The 6,351-nt window shown below is 39.3% G+C and overlaps 1 pseudogene; it reads right to left on the reverse strand.

Annotated features, from left to right (window-relative positions):
• Window positions 1-454: 454 nt before the first annotated feature.
• Window positions 455-1,326, reverse strand: LOC101354599 (septin-11 pseudogene; annotated as a pseudogene).
• Between the last annotated feature and the right edge of the window lie 5,025 nt (window positions 1,327-6,351).

The following is a 6,351-nucleotide window of genomic DNA, read 5'->3' on the forward strand; positions in this document are numbered from 1 at the left end:
ACTCCATTTGGTGCTTGGCTGAGTTCTTTATCTCTTCATTTGATGTTTTAGGGTTTCAGGATTGTTGTATTCTCTGTTCGACTTAGTTTTTCGGATCTTTGCTGTGGAGGGACGGTGTGGTGCTTCTGCCTAGACAGCCATTTTGCCACATCTCTCTCAGTACATAGATTTTTAACCTGAGTTACTTTTTTTTGCCATTATGAACAAGCATAAAAGGCAAATCATTTACTTTCCAGAAACACAGTCTAGCGGCCTATATGGCCTTTGCTGTCATTCCCTTGCTCTATCATTGTCCACCACCCAATGACATTCACAATGAGTTAATCATTATTGACATTTGGGGAAAGGTAAAGTAATAATAATAATATATAGTAAAATAAAAGGACACAGATGGCATAGACACAATATTACTGCAAAAGCAGGTAAATGCGATAACATCCTTGACTTGCTGGCTTTATGTGAAGCTTGCATTTTTCTTATCCTTGTGTTTCTTGGTTTGCTGGCCTCAGATTGCTGGGCCTGGGACTGTAGTAACTAAGCTGCTGCTTTCTTCTTCTGGAAGTTGTTCACCTCCTCTTCAAGCTCCTTCTTGTCTTCCATTTTCTTCTCTTCTTGGTGTGTCCGCTTTAGGAGGTCAAACTTCTCATGAAGCTCTTTCTCTGCCTCTTTAAGTTCAGCTTCTTTCTCCTTCACTCTCAGAACAAACATTTATCTGATTTCTTCTTCTTTCTTCTGAAGTTCTCCAAGGAATTCATTCCTTTTTCTTCGTATGTCTCCTGAAGACTGAAGGGCTTGTTCTCAGAATCAGTGTCCTTGAACCCCATCTCCTCGAGATTACAGTGACGATACAATTCATAGTGATGGGTATGAGTCTGTTCTCACAAATCTTCCATGTTCACATGGATCAGCATCTCCTGAAGTTTCACAAAATCACAATGGTTTTCATTCGCAATCTGCACTACACATCGAGGGTACTGCCTGGCCTTTGTCATCTAGTTGCCAATCTTCACCTCTTTTATGCTGCCAACCACTGCAAACAGGAGGTGGACACTCATTGTTGCATTAATCTCTGCCACTGTTTCTTCAGCTGTAGGATTCAAATATATATTATATGCCTTAAAATACTGAGTGACACACTCTATTGTCTTACACACGTAAAAGGCAAAAGAAAGCCTCAGGCTAAAATGTTGATGTACATTGAGTCTGCTCACTCTGGCAATGCTATTGATGGGAACATCGCTCTTACTTAATAACCTGGTGAAGACCAAGACGGTATCTGGTTGAAAACCAGCGCCGTGAGTTTAAAGAGCCTGCGATGGCCGCCATCTAGGGGCTCGACTAAGTCCCAGTATTGATCATCGATGTGTTATCTCCAATCTCTGATCAAAAGGAGGGACTGATTTAGGAAATAATATTGGAGTTATTATTCCCTCTCCTTGAGCATACAGAATGTGACCCAGGTGAAGTTGGGCTCACAAGGGCTCACAAGGATTCACAAGGACAAAACAACTGGGCCCTGAGGTATAAAGACAATAGCTAAGATAATCTTGGAAAACATCTTAAGGAAGTTTTCACAAAAGCCCATCAAACAGAACACAAAAGACTTTCCACTCTTACCTTTTTCTATTAGCATTTCGTGAACAGAAATTTGTTGGACCTATGAAGACCCTCCTGACTGTTGTAACTGAAACCTGTACCAATGATTGTTAAGAAAGATGATTCAAAATGTAAGATTATAATTTCTTGCCAATCAGTGAAAAAGTGATGCTTTCAATGATTCTACCCATTTTGTGATGTTGATATATACTGATGGCTCTGTAACTGTTCTTTGGTCTCGGGCAGACATGGCTGTGGCAGCATGCTTGTCTGCTTCCCACTTTTGTCCTTTTGAATGTATGCCAAATAAAACTTTCTTTTTACTTAAAAAAAAAAAAATACTGAGTGACATTATTGTATCTGCTCAAGATATCAAGAATATTCATATTGTGCTTGAGAGAACTTCTAAAAGCCCGGGGTTGTGCTGGCTGTATTTTTGGCTGAGAAAAAGGAAAAACACAACTTTGAAACATTTTATCCATACTCAAATTGTGGTATCATAGATAGTGAAGATTTTTTAAGACTGAACAGATATGGGCTGGTGTATACAGGTCTAACTGTTTTTATCTTTTATATTAAGGTCATACTTTAGCACAATATAGAAGAACGGAGTTCTTGTCCAATAATCTGTGCCTAGAGAGCAGAACTGGTAAATTTCTCATAACTAGAATTGTTCAAACAGAATCATATATTATTTTTAGATAATATTGCATAGGAGATTTAAATATCAAATGGGGAACTAAACCATAAGATATATATTCTAAGCCTAGAATTTTATAATAAATTCACAGATATGCTACCTAAGAGTAAAATGGGAAAATATGACATAGATATAAACATAGATATAGATGATATAGATACAGATACAGATATAGATACATTCACCTTTTCAAAATAAAGTTTTTTAAAACTACCTAATTTGGCTGTGGTTCTGAGTCCTTCTGAACAATAGTTCTTTATAGGTGTATAAGATTCCTCTTATTGTTATGTTTTTCCTATTTTAATCAGAACAAATATATAAAAATGATAAATTTACATTTTCACAAATATAACGTCAGAATCTGAAATTTAGCAAGTCCTATCCTTAAGGAAAGGAGCCTTGTTGGCACAGTGGTTAAAGCACTTGGCTGCTAACCAAAATGTCTGGGGTTCAAATCCACCAGCTGCTCCTCGGGAGAAAGATGTGACAGTCTGCTTCTATAAAGATTACAGCCTTGGAAATCCTATGGAGCAATTCTACTCTGTCCTATCGGATCACTATGAGTTGGAATCAACTCGACGGCAATGGGTTGGGGTGTTTTCTTTGTTGTTGTTATTATCCTTAAGGAACGGAGACCTGGCGGCACAATACTTCAGCACTTGCTGCTAACGGAAAGATTGGCGGTTCAAATCCATGCAGCAGCTCTGCAAGAGAAAGACTTGGCGTTCTGCTCCCGTAAAAAACCCTATGGCGTAGCTGTATTCTGTCATATTAGGTCACTATGAGTCAAAAATCAACTCAACAGCACCTAACAACAACAACATCCTTAAGGAACAGTAGCAACTTCTTGTGGATGGATTCAAAAGTGAATGTAAGGACTAACAGCAGTTGATAACAGCAGCAACTAAAGACACCAAGAGGAATGTAGTTAAAAAAAAAAAAAGGTTAATCACCTCACTGTTATGTGCACTTGATTGAATTTTCCATAAGTGTCTTATTTCATTTTTTATGTCATATTTACATTTTCAAGCCTGAGGTGTATTTGAAATTCAGTTATTTCTAGATGTTCTACCTGGCTCTGAAATACCTTCTAAATAATTTTGGTATCATATTGCTTCGTTTGGAGCCCTGGTGGTGCAGTGATTGAGAGCTTGGCTGCTAACCAAAAGGTCAGCAGTTTGAATCCATCAGTGGCTCCTCGGAAGCTCTCTGGGGCAGTTCTACTCTGTCCTATAGGGTCGCTATGAGTCGGAATCGACTCAACGGCAACTGGTTTTTTGGTTTATTGCTTCATTAAATTGACATTTAAAGAACTAAATTCTTGCTCTTAGATGCAGTATAATGAAGAGTGTAATTCATGCACCCTTCCATTTCACCGTGTGCACAACATGCGCACAGTCCATAGAGGTCATCTGAGATTTGATAATATAGTGGTTTTGCAAAGTGTGTCCCACATTCCCACTGGGGGCCCCAGAAGATAAATGTAAGGAAAGACTGAGAGAGTAGGGCTCCAGGGCAAGCCAATCCCTCCTTCCTTCAGTCAGAGAATGCCAACCTTTATCTGTTTCATTTGCCTGTGATTTCTGAAGAAAGGGCCTTATTACAAGAAGTTTTTAAACTACTGCTCTTCTCTAGTTGTATTATGCCAGAGAAAACTGAAACTTAGGGAGGTTAAATAAGTACCCAAGGTGACAGATCCACTTATGACTGAATCAGGACCAGGACTCATATCTCCTTTTACCTATCTAATACTTCTTCCGTATTGCCCATTATTTTCCAATTTCTTTCCTAAGAAAGAATAACACACTATTTAACCAGACTTAGTGCTCAGACAAGAATAGACAGTGGTTTAATGATTTTGGTAGACATAATTCTGATGGTTCTGAGGGGTGTCCAGTAGTTGGGGTGTCCAGTAGTTGGTCTTGGTTGTAGAGCTGAGAGAAGTCAAAAACTCAGATAAAGGGCATTATGTACTTTGTAATCACACTGTCATGATCAGACTTCTTTGCATGATGAATGCTAAGATTACCCTTTTTTACCCATGGTGCTACCTCAGGAAACAATGACTCGAATGGAAACTCCAAGGAAGGCTCAGGCCTTTATGGAGGTAAAGATTTGACAGGAAAACCTCCCAGATGCGGTACATATGGTGGAACACACCTCTGATGTATGTAAGTGGAACCTTTTGGTACTTTGCTCTTTGGTGAGAAAGGGAGAAAAGGTAGTATAACAGTGCATTAGTTTTCTACTGCAGCTGTAATGAACTGTCACAGACTTAGTGGCTTAAAACAACACAAATTTGTTACCTCGCAGTGTTGTAGTTAAGAAGTCTAAGATGGATCTCACTGGCTAAAATCAAGGTATTGGCAGGGCTGTGTTCCTTCTGAAGGCTCTAGGAGAGAATTTGTTTCCTTGACTTTTCCAGCTTCTAGAAACCACCCACATTCCATGGCTTGTGTCCCCTTGCTCCGTCTCCAAGGCCAGCAATGGCGGGCCAAGTCCTTCTCATGCTACATCACTCTGATTCTCCTCAGCCTCACTCTTCACCTTTTAAGGACCTCTGTGATTACATTGGGCTCACCTGGATAATTATGTTTATCTCCCTATTTCAAGCTTGGCTGATAAGCAACCTTAATTCCATCTATAACCTTAATTCCCCTTTGCTGTGGTGGCACAATGGATAAGCGCTGGGCTACCAAACAAAAAGTGGTTTGAACCCACCAGCCGCTCCTTGGGAGAAAGATGTGGCAGCCTGCTTCTGTAAAGATTACAGCCTTGGAAACCCTATGGACAGTTCTACTCTGTCCAATAGAGTTTCTATGTATCGGAATCAGCATACAACAACATACAACCTAACATATCCACAGGTTCCAAAATTAAGACATGGACATTTTAGAGGGCCATTACTGTGCCTACCACACATAGTAAAAACATGGATTGAGAAATTTATGTATCTGGTTTGCAACTCAGTAAAAACTCACTAGCTCTTTACCTTAAAAAACCCCGTCACTGTCAAGCCAATTCTAACTCATAGTGACCCTACAGGACAGAATAGAACTGCCCCATAGGGCTTCCAAGGCTGTAATCTTTACAGAAGCAGACTGCCACATCTTTCTCGTATGGAGCAGCTCTAGGTGGGTTCAAACTGCCAACCTTTCAGTTAGCAGCTGAGCGCTTGGCAACTGTGCCACCGGGGCTTCTTCTCTTTACCTTAGCTTCTTAAATAGGGATAGTAATACTTACATCATTGTGTTACATAAGAATTATTGTTTTTTAATGGATCTAAAGAACTTTTTAGGATAGTACCTGGAACATATTAAGCTTTCAATACATGTTAGCTAACGTGATGGTTTTGGTAATTTCTTGGCAGTAATTAAAATTTTGACAAAGTGAGCAGAAGTTCTTTCTTATGTCAAATGGGATACTGATGAACAGTTAAGCTGTTAATTCTAGGTCTTGAAATTTTTTGAAAAGAAAATTCTATCATGTAGTTCAAGAAATGAAACTATTTTGAAGCACAGCACTGCTAATGAAGAATATTCTATGAACTATACTCCCTTTGCTCATATTGGCCATTTAGGGAAATTTAAGTCCTTTTACCACTGTCACTCACACAAGCATAAACGGCAACATTCACTGACTTTGAACATAGTCTTGCAGCTAAAATATAAGTTCTCCATGTTAAACTCCGGGACTTTCCTTTCCTGTTGCCGAAATAATTTCACTTCATAAACACTTGTGGTGGTCTCAAAATACTTAAATACAGCCAGAGTCTCTTTCTAGCTCAATAGCCAAAGCAGGCTCTTCCAAGGTACATCATGTACTCATTGTAGAAAACATTCTTGCCAGCTTTCATCTGTAAGTAAATACTGCAGCCAACTGTTCTTACGGTGCAAGGCTGTGTACCCGCACAGTTCCATGGTTCTTAAATTCTGTTAGTTGCCACACTTTTCATTTCTACTCCCAAATCCAGTTTTCTCTTTCATATTTGGGAAAATAGTTTACTTACTTCTCTGATGGCCCTGATCCTTTGCCTATCTTGGATTTCAGTTTTC

The sequence above is a fragment of the Trichechus manatus genome, unplaced genomic scaffold (assembly GCF_000243295.1).
Source record: "Trichechus manatus latirostris isolate Lorelei unplaced genomic scaffold, TriManLat1.0 scaffold00085, whole genome shotgun sequence".
Lineage (NCBI taxonomy): Eukaryota > Metazoa > Chordata > Mammalia > Sirenia > Trichechidae > Trichechus > Trichechus manatus.